We start from the raw sequence: 15,711 nt of genomic DNA on the forward strand, positions 1-15,711 counted from the left end.
CTAATAGGCTTCATTCATGCATTCACATAAATGTGAGGCCATAAGCTCAAGAATTAGCATTTTATTTATTTGTCAAGTTCTTGTAAGCATAAAATAAGCCTTTTAAATATTAAAACAATATGTGGATATTTTCTCCTTGCACAGACCAATGCACAGGAATTCACCAGAAGGGTAATTCTCTCTGTCTATTAGTTTGTTTTATAAGGCCATTGTTGACCTCCATTTCATTTGCTTTACTCTTCCTCATCTACAATGATTTTGACCCACTATTGGTTCATTTCATCTCAGCTTGCACCAAATTAATCACTGGAGTGCAATCTACTTAGTACAGTTGATTGTTTTTAGTGTTAGAGTCCACTAGAAAAGTACAAAGGACCATTAGTAGCAGATTTATGCTGTTGTGATCCATAGAGAATCCAGTGCACTGTCTGTGCATGAAACCAGATTAATCTGTCGTCCAAATGGACAGTGTGTTCATTTAACCATAGTTTTAATAGTTATAACCGGCACAATTTTGGTCAACCCGTATTTATGGCACACTGATCCTTTATGCGCCGACTATGTGCACTGGAAAGGGCGCCATAAAACTTTCTTAGTATCCTGGCCCCTCTGCCGAGTGTCCCAGGTCCTGGCGCGGTGTCCATGGTGGAGTGGGGGGTGCGGAGCTACAGCCGTCGCATGCGCAGTGGAGTCTGCGCGCATGCTCTTTGCCCTCCCAGCGTGTCCTGCAAGCTGTCAGCGGGACCTGATGTTCGCCGCCCCTAGCCGTGGCCGAATGGTCGCCCGCATCTGAGTGCAGTCTTGGCTGTCAGAACCCTACCCGAGATGCCGGCGAGCCCAGCCTTTCCTCTCCCTCCCACTCTCCCGATGCCGTCCCCCGATGCCGCTGAGCCCAGCCTTTCCTCCCTTCCCCCTCCCGATGCCGGCGAGCCCAGCCTTTCCTCTCCCTCCCACCCTCCCGATGGCATCCCCCGATGCTGCCGAGCCCAGCCTTTCCTCTCCCTCCCTTCCTTCTCCACCCTCCCCCCCCCCACGAGCCTCCCAATGCGTCGTTGCCGGCCTCCCCTATCCCACGCCGAATGGCCTCCCGTACAGGCCGGCCCGCTGCCTTCCCCGGCCCAAGGTAGGATTTACTTCAAATATTTAATTGTTAATCAATTGTTTACCTGAGTTCTTTATTTTTATTTAGTTATTTTAACTTTTATTTGGAATGTTTGGTGCTTGGGTGCAGGTCCTTACTTACCTGCGCCGATTTCTTAACTGCCCACAACGTTTTTCAGAGCTGGCCACATACGCTGACCTAAGTCGATTTGGTGTAAGTGTTAGCTGGCCAAAGTGGCATAAATGGCCAAAACTGCCGTAAGTGTCTGGGAACGCCCCCCTTTGAAAAAAAACGGAACTAAAAAAAGTCGTACCTAACTAAGTTACTCTGGAGCAAGTTTATTGGGGAAAATGGGATTTTTTAATGAACCTTCGAAAAACCAACTTACTCCAAAAAAATTGATGCAAGTCATGGCCAAAATTGGGGCCTTATATCTAAGATTATTTATAATTGGTTAATACTACTTCAGCCCTACTTTCAGCACTGAGTGTCTTTTGCAATTTACAAAATACCCATATATTCTCTCACACTGTATGATATTGGGGTGGAAATTCCGTCCTCCCGGATCCGTACTAAATGTGTACAGACCCGGGAAGGTATCGCAAAAGCCGGTTTTCAACACACAATGCGCATGCACTGAAAATCGACTTTTCTGATCTGTCAAGCTGGAGCTGGACAGATCTTCCATATCTCGGCAGCCAGGACATTTGCAAGGGCAAGACTGCGGTATTTACCCATATCTTGCCCAACGGATGTCCTGAAAACTCTTGCGCCTGATAAAAGCAGATGCATAGCCTACTTTTACAGGCATAAGAGTTTTAAAATACACAAAAACATTTTAAAATAAAATTATAAAAACACATTTTATTGTTAAAAACCCTCCCCACTACAGTAAGTTTTTTTTAAACCATAATTAAAAAAACTTTTTAAAGAATCGGAAAAATATATATTATTTTATAATACATAAATAACTTTAATTTAAATTAATAAAAATATGTGGTGTATTTTTTCTATTTTTCATTAGAGTTTTGTGTGTTTGGGGTGGGTTTCTCATTCATAATAATGGGAACTCCAACTTACGGAGTTCCCATTATTATGAATGAGAACATATCTTGATTGGCTGCCCAGAGCCATGTGACTGCAGCTCGAGCCCTGCATACTTCCTGATGTGCACGCGCTGCGACGCGCAGTCAGTGGAGGCCTCAGGACCGTGAATTCATCAGGGCGCAGCAGCTTCAAGTAAATACGCATCTTTTTTAGGTTTTTCCCTCGATCGCCCGTGGGAAGCAGCCGGCTGGGATTTCTGGGCCAATCATTTGAGATACAACACATACAATGAATCATTTTTGAAGCTGAGTGACAGATGCAATGTAGGTTAACATGCCAGCCAACTTGTGTACAACAACAGCAATTGAATGAACGACCAATTAATCTGTCTCAGATTTGCCCACTACTCCTGCCTTTCAGGACAGCTGCACATGCCAGGTCTTCCCCTCAGAGCACCATGCCTGTGGAAGTTGGTCGCTGAGACAGGCTGCCTCGGGATAAGCTGCATGGATGCAGCCAGTGGCGGATCCCTGCTTGGAGCAAGCTACCATGAAACAAATGCCACCTCAATTCCATAAGTCTTTTGAAACCATGAGGAGCCAACCACCTCTTGGCCCTCATAAGGCGCACAAAAATAGATTTTAAAAAATTCACGTGTAAGCACCTTGAGGGACAATGTTAAAATAGAGTAGGTTGATTTTCTGCACTTTGCAATTCACTGCAATAAAGTAGAACGTGTACTGAGATGGCACTTTGTAATTGATGGAGGTCAGAATCATGCAGGAAAGAGTACATACATTTGGTGCTGATGTCTTGACTCAGGTGACAATTATTGTCATGTAGGGGCAAAGAGAACTGATGTGTTGTCAAGTTGTAAGATGGATAGTGGATGTGGGAATGTCCTTTTATTTGAAGGTGGAGGAGAAGGAGGTAAGTCTCTGGTGTAAAAGATAGTCTGTTCCGCTATTCAATGAGATCATCGCTGATCTGTGACTTAACTCTTTATATCCGCCTTTGGCCCATATCCCTTAATACCTTTGGTTAACAAAAATCTGCGAATCTCAGATTTAAAATTAACAATTGATCTAGCATCAATCGTTGTTTGCGGAAGAGAATTCCAAACTTCTACCAGCCTTTGTGTATAGAAGTGTTTCCCAATTTCATTCCTGAAAGGTCTGGCTCTAATATTTAGATGATGGCCCCAGTCCAAGACTCCCCAACCAGCAGAAATAGTTTCTCTCTCTCTACCCTATCTGTTCCCCTTAATAACTTGAAAACTTATATCAAGTCACGCCTTAACCCGAATTGTGTAATCTCTTCTCATAACTTAACCCTTGGAGTCCAGGTAGCATTCTGGTAAATCAATGGTGCACTCCCTCCAAGGCCAATATATCTTTCTTAAGGTGCAGTGGCCAGAATTGCTCCAGGTGTGGTCTAACCAGGGATTTGTACAGCCGCAGCATAACTTCTACCCCCTTGTATTCTAGTCCTCTAGATATAAAGGCCAGTATTCCATTAGCCTTTTTTCAAATTATTCTTTAAACCTGTTCATGACATTTTAATGATCAATGTCCCTGGACCCCTCCCCCCTGTACCCCACCAAGTTCTTTGGACCTCCACTGTTTCTAGCTTTTCACCATTTAGAAAGTAACCTGTTTTATCCTTTTTAGATCCAAAGTGGATGACTTCACATTTGCCGACATTGAAATCCATTTGCCACAGTTTTTCCCATTTACTTAATCTATTAATATCCCTTTGTAATTTTATGCTTCCATCTACACTGCTTACAATGCTGCCTATCTTTGTGTCGTCAGCAAACTTGGCCACATGGCTTTCTATCCCATCATCTAAATCATTAATAAATATTGTGAATAGTTGAGGCTCCAACACAGATCCTTGCAGGACACCACTAGTCACATTCTGTCAATTAGAGTAACTACCCATTATTCCTACTCTCTGTCTCCTGCCGCTCAGCCAATTTTCCCAACCAGGTCAATAATTTGCTTACAATTCCATGGGCTTCTACCTTGGTTAACAGTCTCTCATAAGGGACTTTCTCAAATGTCTTCTGGAATTGATGTGTGGCTGGGGGTGGGAAAGCCGTTCCACCTGCTGAAACCATTGAGGTTTCTATTTCTGCTGAGAAGTGATTTTGCCCTTTAACACATTAACCTTTTAAGAACAGAAGAACATAAGAACATAAGAAATAGGAGTAGGAGTAGGCCATAAGGCCCCTCGAGCCTGCTCCACCATTCAATAAGATAATGGCTGATCTGAGCATGGACTCAGCTCCACTTCCCTGCCCGCTCCCCATAACCCCTTATCCCCTTATCGTTTAAGAAACTGTCTATTTCTGTCTTAAATTTATTTAATGTCCCAGCTACACAGCTCCCTGAGGCAGCGAATTCCACATATTCACAACCCTCTGAGAGAAGAAATTTCTCTTCATCTCAGTTTTAAATGGGCGGCCTCTTATTCTAAGATCATGCCCTCTAGTTCTAGTCTCCCCCATCAGTGGAAAGATCCTCTCTGCATCCACCTTGTCAAGCCCTCTCATAATCTTATAGGTTTCTACAAGATCACTCTCATTTTTCTGAATTCCAATGAGTAGAGGCCCAACCTACTCAGCCTTTCCTCATAAGTCAACCCCCTCATCCCCGGGATCAACCGAGTGAACTTTCTCTGAACTGCCTCCACAGCAAGTATATCCTTTCCTAAATATAGAAACCAAAACTGCACTCAGTATTCCAGGTGTGGCCTCACCAATACCCTGTATAGATGTAACAAGACTTCCCTGCTTTTATACTCCATCCCTTTGCAATAAAGGCCAAGATTCCATTCACCTTCCTGATCACTTGCTGTACCTGCATACTAACCTTTTGTGTTTAATGCACAAGTACCCCCAGGTCCCGCTGTACTGTAACATATGCTGCGTTCTTCCTCCCAGTAGTGGTCAGCCAACAAATGGCATTTCCTGGCCTCCAAACTGCCCTGCATGTGTCATGAGGGATGTGAGAGGAAATTGCAGTAGGATGATCGTGATTTTGCAATGATGGGTGTCAGGACTGCCGTGCCGCAAAGCTAAACTCAGGCCCACATTTGGTACTTTCTATTGAATATGTGGCACTTCATTTTTAACCTATTCCAGATAGGCTATTAACATATTCTGAGGCTTTGTTACATGACTGTGGATTGCTAATGGTTGATTAATAGTGCCTGAAAACAGGACAAAAGACTCCAGGGTCACCTTAGATTGATTTATACCCAGAATGCTGATTCACATCTGTAAAGTCCTGTTCCCTCAGTGCAGATTCACATGAGGCATGCAGTGAAATCAAGGTCACTCTGGACCTGCACCTTTATTTCGCAGCTCTGGACTGCTGCACTTGCCTGAGACCTGTCCTTATATACCTGTCTCTTGCAAGTGTACCCCTGGTGGTAAGGTATGCTGGTGGTTACACGTCATATCTTATTACAGTCATGTATAGCATGTTAGGATACAGTTATATATAATAATGTAAGATACATGACATCACCCTCCCCCAAGGTCTTATTGTCTTTATAGGTTCAGTCTCTCAGGTGGACTACGCTCTTGCATGGAGCGTCTGAGTTGTGGTTCAGTTGTTTGCCTTGGTGTCTGTTTTTCTTTGGGTGTGGTTGCTGGTATCTCGTCTGGGCTGTCTGTTTCGATTGGTGTGATTGTTGCTGACTCGCCTGGGCTGTCTGTTGGGATTGCCCTTTCCTCAGGCTGTTCCCTCTATCTGTCCACCAGGTGTGGTGCGAGTTCCACATTGTAGTTTGCCTCTGGTTCCGCAGTGTTGTTGGTAAATCTGCTTTTGACTTGGTCTACATGCCTCCGGCAGGTTTTGCCATTGTCCATCTGTACTACCAGTACCCTGTTTCCTTCCTTGCCCGTTACTGTCCCTGCAAGCCATTTGGGACCCCGGTCATAGTTTAGTACAAACACTTTGTCCCCTATCTCATTCCATCTCTCCCTCGAATTTCTGTCATGGTACTCAGTCAGCTTACTGCGCTTCGCCTCAACGATTTCGTGCATGTCTGGGAGGATTAATGAGAGCCTTGTTTTTAAAGTCCTTTTCATCAACAGTTGTGCGGAGGGGAATCCCAGTCAATGAGTGCGGACAAGATTTGTATGCCAGCAGCAGTTGCGACAGGCGACCCTGCAGCGTGGGACCTTGGATTTTAAGCATGCCTTGTTTAATGATTTGCACTGCTCTCTCCGCCTGGCCGTTGGAGGCCGGCTTGAACGGTGCCGTCTTGACGTGATTTATGCCGTGGTCAATTATAAAGTCTTGGAATTCTGCGCTGGTGAAGCATGGACCATTGTCACTGACCAATATGTCAGGGATTCCATGTGTTGCAAACATGGTTGCGAGGCTCTCCACAGTGGTGGAGGTTGTGCTCGAGTTTAAAATGGTGCATTCGATCCACTTTGAAAATGCATCTACAACTACGAGGAACATTTTGCCCATGAATGGGCCCGCATAGTCTACGTGCACCCGCGACCACGGTTTGGTAGGCCAGGGCCAGGGGCTCAGTGGAGCCTCCCTGGGGACATTGCTGAGTTGGGCACAAATGGTGCACCTTCGGACGCAGAGCACCAAGTCCGCGTCAATACCAGGCCACCAGACGTGGGATCTGGCTATGGCCTTCATGAGAACGATCCCCTGGTGCTCGCGATGGAGCTCCCGGACAAATGCCTCTCTGCCTCGCAGAGGCATGACTACTCGGCTGCCCCACATCAGGCAGTCTGCTTGTAGTGATAGCTCATGCATGCGCCTGTGAAAGGGTTTTAATTCCTCGGGGCAAGCATCGCGAGCCTCTGCCCAGTCACCGGTTCGGACACATTGTTTTACTAAGGGGATCGCTGGCCGTCCAGGCTCTGATTTGGCGAGCCGTCATGGACAAACCTGTGGACTCAAAGGCATTGATTGCCATGACTATCTCACAGTCCTGTTCGTCAGACCCTTCCGTGGTCACCAGGGGTAGTCTGCTGAGCGCGTCGGCACAGTTGTCTGTGCCTGGTCTGTGCCTTATGGTATAGTCGTAGGACGCCAGCATGAGTGCCCACCATTGAATTCGTGCCGAGGCGTTGCCGTTTATTGCCTTGCTCTCGGATAGGAGGGACTTGAGGGGCTTGTGGTCGGTTTCTAATGCGAACTTGGCCCCGAAAAGATATTGGTGCATCTTTTTGACACCATACACGCACGCGAGCGCCTCCTTCTCTACCATTCCGTACCCGCACTCCGCCAGCGAAAGTGACCTGGAAGCAAAAGCTATGGGTTGTAATTTGCCCACAATATTGACATGTTGCAAAAGGTACCCGACCCCATACGCTGACGTATCGCATGTGAGAACTAGCTTTTTACCTGGATCAAAGAAAGTCAAAACACTGTTGGAACATTGAAGGTTGCGTGCCTTATTGAAGGCACGTTCCTGGGCGTCCCCCCAAAACCAATCTCACCCCTTCCTGAGTAGCACGTGGAGAGGCTCCAGCAGCGTGCTCAAGTTCTGCATAAAGTTCCCAAAGTAATTGAGTAGCCCGAGAAAGGCGCGCAGTTCTGAGACATTCCGGGGCCTGGGTGCCAGGCGAATTGCTTGTTTTGGACTCTGTAGGGCGGATTCCATCAGCGGCAATCCTTCTGCCCAAAAATTCAACCTCGGGTGCGAGAAACAGGCACTTGGATTTCTTGACTTGTAGGCCAACCCGATCCAACCGCATTAGTACTTCCTCCAAATTACGGAGATGGGAGTCGGTGTCCCTGCCCATGATAAGAATGTCGTCTTGAAATACAACCGTCCCCGGGATGGACTTGAGCAGACTCTCCATGTTGCGCTGGAATATGGCAGCTGCCGACCTGATGCCAAATGGGTATCGATTGTACATGAAAAGGCCTCGATGTGTGTTGATGGTGGTGAGTAGCTTGGATTCCTCGGTCAATTCTTGCGTCATATACGCAGATGTGAGGTATAGTTTTGAGAAAAGTTTACCTCCAGCCAATGTGGCAAATAAGTCCTCCGCTCTGGGCAGCGGGTACTGGTCTTGTAGGGAGACTCTGTTTATGGTAGATTTGTAGTCCCCACAGATTCGTACGGATCCATCAGGCTTCATGACTGGGACGATGGGACTTGCCCAGTCGCTAAATTCCCCAGGTGATATAATGCCTTCCCGCAGAAGCCTGTCTAGTTCGTGTTCAATCTTTTCCCTCATCACATAGGGTACAGCTCTGGCCTTGTGATGGACTGGTCTAGCATCCTGTGTGATGTAGATTTTGACTTTGACCCCTTTGAAAGTGCCCACACCTGCATGAAAGAGATGTTCAAATCACTTTATAACCGTTGAGCAGGAGGTCCGTTCCTCTAATGACATGGCATGGACATCATCCCATTTCCAGTTTAGTTTTGCCAGCCAGCTTATCCCCAGCAGTGCTGGGGTGTCTCTGGTGACAATCCACAGGGGAAGTCAGTTCACTGTCCGTTTGTGTGTGACAGAGAGCATGGCGCTGCTGAAGACTGGTACGATTTCTTTGGTATAGGTCCTTAGTTTGGTGTTGACCCTTGTGAGTTTTGGTCTGTCTCTTTTATGCGGCCACAGTTGTTCAAATTGTTGAGCGCCCATGAGAGATTGACTCGCTCCCGTATCCAGCTCCATGTTGACAGATATCCTGTTGAGTAGGACCCTCACCATTATAGGAGGCGTCCTGTTGTAGGAGCAGTGGCCATTGATCGTGTTGACCCGCTGTACATCGGTGTCCTGGGTACTGTCCCCACCATCTTCTGGTCCGCTTTCCGACCCATCCGATTCGTATACCAGCCGAGCTGCTGTTTTTTTGCACATGCGGGCCAAATGCCCTGTATATTCACAATTTCTGCAAACAGCCAGCTGAAATCGACATCCCCTTGATGAGTGCCCACCTCCACACCTCCAGCACAGACCTGTTCCATTGTTCAAAGTGTTCCCAAAGAATGAGCTGCATCTGGCTGATCCCTCTTGAGCTTCTCTCAGTTTGTAGTTGATTGCTCGCATTGTGGGTTGATGAGGTGTGAACGGCCGTTCCTGTGGCCCTTGATGGCTTCTGCCTGCTGTCGAGAGCCTGTTCTCCCAGTTTTGTCTGTGTGTGGGGGTAGCAGCTTGTTTAGTGCTGTGAACTTCTTGTTCCGATATTTCGTTAGTTGTCGTACCTGCATTGTAAATCAATCTTGTTTCTTCTTCCCCTACCAAGAATGTCTGTGCAATCAGTGTTGTTGCGTCTAAGGTCAGGTTCTTGGTCTCTATGAGCTTTTGGAATATGCCTGCATCGCCTATTCCTTCAATGAAAAAGTCTCTCAGCATTTCTCTCCTCAGTTCATCGGAGAACTCACATAAAGTAGCCAACCTCCGAAGTTCCACCACGAAGTCGGGTATGCTCTGGCCCACACAGCGCCTGTAGTTGTAGAACCTGTGTCTGGCCATGTGTAGGCTGCTCGCTGGCTTCAGGTGGTCTCTTACCAGTGTGCTCAATTCTTCAAACAACTTGCTTGCTGGTTTCTCGGGTGCCAACAGATCCTTCGTTAAAGCGTATGTTTTCGAGCCACAGCTGGTCAAGAGATGGGCTCTTTTCTTGTCTGCCTTATCGTCGCCTAACCAGTCTTTAGTTACAAAGCTTTGCTGGAGCCTTTCTATAAAGTCCTCCCAATTGTCTCCCGCATTGTACTTTTCATCTGATCCGTTGTTCGCCATTCTGTGGATTCTGTAATCCCATAACTCGTCGCCACTGTAAAGTCCTGTCCCCTCAGTACAGATTCACACGAGGCATGTAGTGAAGTCAAGGTCACTCTGGACCTGCACCTTTATTTCACAGCTCTGGAATGCTGCACTTGCCTGAAACCTGTGCTTATATACCTGTCTCTTGCAAGTGCACCCCTGGTGGTAACTTATGCTGGTGGTTACAGGTCATATCTTATTACAGTCATGTATAGCATGTTAGGATACAGTTATATATAATAATGTAAGATACATGACAACATCAAATGTGTTTGACAGCTACAGAGATCACAAACACATGTACACTCATCTTCTGTTGCTCGTATTGCCTGGGGCTACTATTAGGGTTACGCAAATCTCTCATAGTTATCAACTTCTTTTATATTGTGCTCAATAGGGTGCTGAGCCAACAGCTCCTGACAAACAGCACTCGAGCAACTGCTGGTGTTCCCAGAGTAAACTTACCTGTTTGGATATCCGTAAGATCTGTGCTTCAGCATCCCACTACATAAAGACAGGAGTGAAGGACAGCTGCCTTTGGAGGAGTGAGGCCTGCCGCTGGAGGAATGAAGGCCTGCCGCCGCTGGAGGAGTGAAGGCCCGCCGCCGCTGCTGGAATGAAGGCCTGCCGCCGCTGGAGGAGTGAAGGCCCGCCGCCGCTGGAGGAGTGAAGGCCCGCCGCCGCTGGAGGAGTGAAGGCCCACCACCGCTGGCGGAATGAAGGCACGCCGCTGCAGGAGGAGTCATCAAAAATGAGCTGGTCGACTGCCTCAAAGTCTCCCCCTGCGGGGTTAACGAACGCCTCATGATTCTTCGACTCACCCTATCCCGGAATCAATGCGCCACAGTCATCAGTGCGTACGCCCCAACACTCGATGGAACAGATGAGACCAAAGAGGGTTTCTACTCCAATCTCGAATAATCCGTGTCCCGCATCCCTGCGGACGACAAAATGATCCTCCTCGGTGACTTCAATGCCAGGGTCGGCAAGGACACAGCCCTCTGGGGAGGCGTAATTGGCAGAGAGGGGGTAGGGAAAGCTAACTCCAGCGTTACCCTACCCCTGACAAAATGTCTACAACATGAACTTGTCATCACCAACACTCTGTTCCACAGAGGGACAAGTACAAGTCATCATGGCAACACCCTCGCTCCAAACACTGGCACCTGCTCAACTATGTCATCATCCGAGCCAGGGATCGCAAGGAAGTGCGCATCACCCGCATCATGACAGGAGCTGACGACTGCTGGACAGACTACCGCCTAATCCGATGCATCATTGACACCAACATAGCCCCAAGGCGGAGGGGGCAGCAGAAGCAATGCCGCAAAAAAGTCAATGCCGGGGCACTTAAAGACCCAGCTAAGAGAGCCTTATACTTTCAACGCCTCACAGCTAACCTGGCGTGCATTGATGACCGCGAGATGCAGAACGCCCACAGGGCTTAGGTCTGCCATCCAGGCCTCCATAACCAGTGCCTGCAAAGAGACGCTCGGTCACTCAACCAGGAAACACCAGGATTGGTTTGATGAGAATGATCAGGAGATCCAAGAGCTAATGGATTGCAAGTGCAGGCCATTTCTGAGCCTTAAGCAACAACCCAACTCGGGAGCAGCAAGGCAGCATTACAGATTCCACAAGGCTGAGGTCCAACAAAAAACCCAGGACATAAAGAACAGGTGGTGGATGGGGAAAGCACAGGAGATACAGCAGCTGGCCGACAGCTATGATATGCGAGGATTCTTCATCGCAGTTAAGGCCACCTACGGTCTAAACTTCCAAAACCCCACCTCACTGCTGGCCAAGAACGGGGAAACACTCATCAAAGACACCCAGGCAGTCAGGACCCACTGGAAGGAGCACTTCGAAGATCTCCTCAACCGAGACTCTGCCTTTGACGCGAGTGTTCTCAACTCCATCCCGCAGCATGCTACTCACCACCACCTCAGTAAAACCCCAACACTGCATGAGGTAGAAAAAGCCATAAGACAGCTCAATAAAAACAAGGCTACGGGAGTGGATGGAATCCCTGCTGAGGTACTGAAGTATGGCGGAGAGGCACTACTGGCGCGAATACATGACCACATCTCTCTCATCTGGAGGAAGGAGAGCATGCTGGGAGATCTGAGAGATGCAGTGATCGTGACCATCTTTAAAAAAGGGGACAAATCCGACTGCGGCAACTAGAGAGGAATCTCCCTGTTATTAGTCACTGGGAAAGTCGTCTCTAGAATCCTCCTCAACCGTCTTCTCCCTGTGGCTGAGGAGCTCCTCTCGGAGTCAGATTGCAGATTTTGTCCCCTATGGGACACAACGGACATGATTTTTGTAGCACGACAGCTGCAGGAAAAATGCAGGGAACAGCACCAGCTCTTGTACATGGCCTTCTTCGACCTTACAAAGGCCTTTGATACTGTCAACCGCGAGGGTCCATGGGGCATCCTCCTCCGTTTTAGATGCCCCCAAAAGTTCATCACCATCCTCTGCCTGCTCCATGACGACATGCAGGCCGTGATCCTTTCCAACAGATTCATTACAGACCCAATCCACGTCCAGACCGGGGTCAAACAGGGCTGCGTCATCACCCCAACCCTCTTCTCAATCTTCCTCGCTGCCATGGTCCACCTCACAGTCGACAAGCTCCCCGCTGGAGTGGAACTAAACTACAGAAGCAGTGGGAACCTGTCCAACCTTCGCCGTCTCCAGGCCAGGTCCAAGACCAACCCAACCTCTGTCGTTGAGCTACACTACTCGGACGACACCTGCGTCTGCGCACATACAGAGGCTGAACTTCAGGACATAGTCGACGTATTTACTGAGGCGTACGAAAGCATGGGCCTGATGCTAACTAAACATCAGCAAGACTAAGGTCCTCCACCAGCCTGACCTTACCACACAGCACTGCCCCCCAGTTATCAAGATCCACGGCGCGGCCCTGGACAATGTGGACCACTTCCCATATCTCGGGAGCCTCCTACCAACAAGGGCAGGCATTGACAACGAGATCCAACACGTCTCCAGTGCGCCAGTGCAGCCTTCGACTGCCTGAGGAAAAGAGCGTTTGAAGACCAGGCCCTCAAAACTGCCACCAAGCTCATGGTCTCATCATCATAGGCCGTCCCTCAGAATCGAGGAAGACTTGCTTCCACTCCCAAAGTGAGTTCTTTGATGGCTGAACAGTCCGATATGAGAGCCACAGACACTGTCACAGGTGGGACAGACATTCGTCGAGGGAAGGCGTCGGTGGGGCTGGTTTGCCACATGCTCCTTCCGCTGCCTGCGCTTGGCCTTTTTACGTTCTTTGCTTTGAGACTCGAAGAGCTCAACACCCTCCCGGATGCACTTTTTCCACCTCAGGCGGTCTTCGGCCAGGGTCTCCCAAGTGTCAGTGGTGATGTCGCACTTTACCAAGGAGGCTTTGAGGGTGTCCTAATAACGTTTCCACTGTCCTCCCTTGGCTCGTTTACCACGAAGGAGCTCCGCATAAAGCATTTGCTTCGGTAGTCTCGTATCTGGCATGCGAATTATGTGGCCTGCACAGCGAAGCTGATCGAATGTGGTCAGTGCTTCAATACTGGGAATGTTAGCCTGGTCGAGGACATTGATGTTGGTGTGCCTGTCCTCCCTGGGGATTTGCAGGATCTTGCGGAGACATCGTTGGTGACATATCTCCAGCAACTTGAGGTGTCTTCTGTACATCGTCCATGCCTCAGATCCATACAGGAGGACGGGTGTTACTACAGCCCTGTAGACAATGAGCTTGGTGGTAGATTTGAGGGCCTGGACTTCAAACACTCTTTTCCTCAGACGGCCGAAGGCTGAACTGGCACACTGGAGGTGATGTTGAATGTCTGCCTTTGTTGATAAGAGGCTCCCGAGATATGGGAAATGGTTCACGTTGTCGAGGGCCACGCCATGAATCTTGATGATTGGAGGGCAGTGCTGTGCGGTGGTGACAGGCTGGTGAAGGACCTTTGTCTTACGGATGTTAAGTGTAAGGCCCATGCTTTCATATGCCACAGTGAATACATTGACTATATCCTGGAGTTCAGCCTCTGAATGTGTGCAGACACAGGCGTCGTCCGCATACTGCAGCTCAATGACAGAGGTTGGGGTGATCTTGGACCTAGCCTGGAGGTGGCGTAGGTTAAACAGCTTCCCACTGGTTCTGTAGTTTAGTTCCACTCCAGCGGGGAGCTTGTTGATTGTAAGGTGGAGCATGGCAGTGAGGAAGATTGCTCTATAGGGCTGTAGTTATACCTGCCCTCCTGTATGGCTCAGAGACATGGACCATGTACAGTAGACACCTCAAGTCGCTGGAGAAATACCATCAACAATGTCTCCGCAAGATCCTACAAATCCCTTGGGAGGACAGACGCACCATTGTTAGCATCTTCGACAAGCCAACATCCCCAGCATCGAAGCACTGACCACACTTGATCAGCTCCACTGGGCAGGCCATGTAGTTCGCATGCCAGACACGAGACTCCCAAAGCAAGCGCTCTACTCGGAACTCCTTCATGGCAAACGAGCCAAAGGTGGGCAGCGGAAACATTACAAGGGCACCCTCAAAGCCTCCTTGATAAAGTGCAATATCCCCACTGACACCTGGGAGACCCTCGTCAAAGACCGCCCTAAGTAGAGGAAGCGCATCCGGGAGGGCGCTGAGCTCCTCAAGTCTCGTCGCTAAGAGCGTGCAGAAATCAAGCGCAGGCAGCGGAAGGAGCATGCGACAAACCAGTCCCACTCACTCCTTCCCTCAACGACTATTTGTCCCACCTGTGACAGAGACTGTGGTTCTCGTATTGGACTGGTCAGCCACCTGAGAACTCATGCTAAGAGTGGAAGCAAGCCTTCCTCGATTCCGAGGGACTGCCTAGGATGATGATGATGACATAAAGGCAGCTATAATGCAGGTTCTGAAGTCAGGTAGTTGAAGGGTTTGTTGTTGAAAATGCCAAAGTTTCTACATGGCTTGCGATATTCAAGCAAAATAAAAGAACAGTAAGAATCGGGCAGTGTTTGCTGCAAGAGGCATAACAGTACACCTCATCACTGAAATCTTCTTTTCTATGCAACACGTTCTACCTTTGACACCAGGGACTTACCTCCTTCTCCTCCACCTTCAAATAAAGGGGCATGCCCTCAGTCCACTATCCATCTTACAACATGACAACACATCAGCCCTCTTCACCTCTACATGCCAAAAACACAAACAAATAAGAATGTTTGTGCACATTTCTTGTAAAATCAGAATTTTACAACTTAGTCTGTTCAATTTTATTTTTAATGAACTTGTAAAATATGCAACCACAATAGCTTCAAACAGAGCCAAGTCCTTTGAACTTGGGTTAAGTTTATATTTTAATTGGGCAGTTAAATTTAATGGCCCGGAACCTGCGGTCCTCATGGTGGTGAACTGCCAGCATTCGCCGTTGTTTCGCCTTTGAATCTGACCCCCACCTTCGGGATTTAGCGCATGCACAGCCTAACGTGGAAATCCTGAAGCTGCGTTCTGTCATTCACGGTTCCGACACGGGCTGTACTATGGAACCTTGCCCCACCACCCACCCCAGAGTCAGCAATCAGTGAAATCGCTGATCTGAAAAAAACTTCTCCTTTTTCCGAACAAATATTGCTCTTAGAAACCCCATAAAAAGCTAAACCCATTCAAATGAGGTGTAACTGGGTTTTTAACGACGATCAGTGTAATAACTATTGATAAACAACTGTTCTGACCCTGAAAAACTAATTTTATAATGGGGGAATGTCAAATTTCTTCATTAAGTTAAGATTT

General features: G+C 48.2%; 1 long non-coding RNA gene across 1 annotated transcript in view; it reads left to right on the top strand.

Annotated features, from left to right (window-relative positions):
* Positions 1 to 1,028: 1,028 nt before the first annotated feature.
* Positions 1,029 to 15,711, top strand: part of LOC139236384 (uncharacterized) — a 28,322-nt gene continuing 13,639 nt past the window's right edge. The window contains exon 1 of the long non-coding RNA XR_011588509.1: positions 1,029 to 1,123. This is a non-coding gene — a long non-coding RNA (uncharacterized lncRNA). The remainder of the gene's footprint in view (positions 1,124 to 15,711) is intronic.

Source organism: Pristiophorus japonicus, chromosome 1 (genome assembly GCF_044704955.1).
Source record: "Pristiophorus japonicus isolate sPriJap1 chromosome 1, sPriJap1.hap1, whole genome shotgun sequence".
Taxonomy (NCBI): domain Eukaryota; kingdom Metazoa; phylum Chordata; class Chondrichthyes; family Pristiophoridae; genus Pristiophorus; species Pristiophorus japonicus.